The sequence below is a fragment of the Nanorana parkeri genome, unplaced genomic scaffold (genome assembly GCF_000935625.1).
Source record: "Nanorana parkeri isolate BGI_ZX_2015 unplaced genomic scaffold, ASM93562v1 scaffold6, whole genome shotgun sequence".
In the NCBI taxonomy this organism is placed as follows: domain Eukaryota; kingdom Metazoa; phylum Chordata; class Amphibia; order Anura; family Dicroglossidae; genus Nanorana; species Nanorana parkeri.
The window spans coordinates 1,876,953-1,878,135 of NW_017306274.1; the positions used below are offsets into that span (position 1 = coordinate 1,876,953).

A 1,183-nucleotide genomic window follows, 5' to 3' on the forward strand; every position below is an offset into this window, starting at 1 on the left:
AATATATATATGTAAAATGACTTTGTGAATTTGCTGTAGAAATAGGCAGGGACTTAGACAGTAGTGTAAAATCATTTTGAAGTAGTTTTTTTTGTTTCTGTCTTGGTGGGCATGGGGTATAGTAGAGCCTTGGCTTAGCCTACCAGAGTAAAATAGATTTGGGAGCAGGTCCCAGTCACTTGCTGCTGATAGCAGTCATTAGACGCATCTGATATGGAAGGCACCTATGTCCTCTTAGCTCTGCATTGTTTTTTCCCCGGGCAGGAAATACATATTTAGTACAGTAGACAAAAATAAAATAAAAAGAGACAGAAATCCCAGCCCCAGCGCCCGGCAGGACAGATCTCCGGTTGCCTCCAGCGCTGACACAACGTCTGAACTTTTATCAGTCATTCTAAAGGATTACAGAATTTAGTAACCTCCGGAGGTATTAATGTTCAGGCACCTGGAAGTTAATGTAGTAGTGACATCTTTCCACCACGACGCTCTCTTTTTATCCTGTTACCACTGAAAAGGTTATCGTGAGTTTTCCATCTATTATTTAATCCTATTATAGCTCGGAGGATCGAAAAAAGAAAAGAAAAGAAGATACAATGTAACAAAATAGAGATATTAAAGTTACTTTTTACGATTCATAATATAAAACTGGAACCTTGTGCGTTGCTGTATTAAGAAGACAAATACGATCATATTTTAAATGTTGGTCAACCCAAAGGACCCTCGCTAAATCAGGGTTCTTCTAAAGTTCCGGTTGGCAGACAGGCCAAGACGGGACGGCAGTGACCCGCGGGTCTTCTTAGCCGGCGTCGGACCGTACCTTCGGCAGCAAATCGTGCGTGGAAATTTTTGTAGCACGTCCGCAGCAACGCCAAGGCGCTATAGTTTTGAATGCGCTGCTTATTTATTTTTGCTCCCAGCTGAGAGTTGTGCAAGGTTTGGTCGATGGCAGAATCACGAGAGGGTTAAAGATGACAGATACGTCTGGTGAGAGGGTGGGGGCGTGTAGTCACGCCGTGGGGTCCCTCAGTCACAGAAGGACGAGGTGGTGGCTGAAGGAGGAGTGGAAGGCGGGATAAGTCTGTCTGTCCGTCTGCTTGGTTTTTTTTTTGGAAGCCTGTCTGCACTTTCCCTGCTCTGCTCTGCTGCAGTGTACATGCAGATCCATGAGGGGCAGTGCCTGCCC

The 1,183-nt window shown here is 45.0% G+C and overlaps 1 protein-coding gene across 1 annotated transcript in view; it reads left to right on the forward strand.

Annotated features, from left to right (window-relative positions):
• Positions 1-1,183, forward strand: part of ZNF536 (zinc finger protein 536) — a 517,603-nt gene that overhangs the window by 408 nt on the left and 516,012 nt on the right. The window lies entirely within an intron of this gene.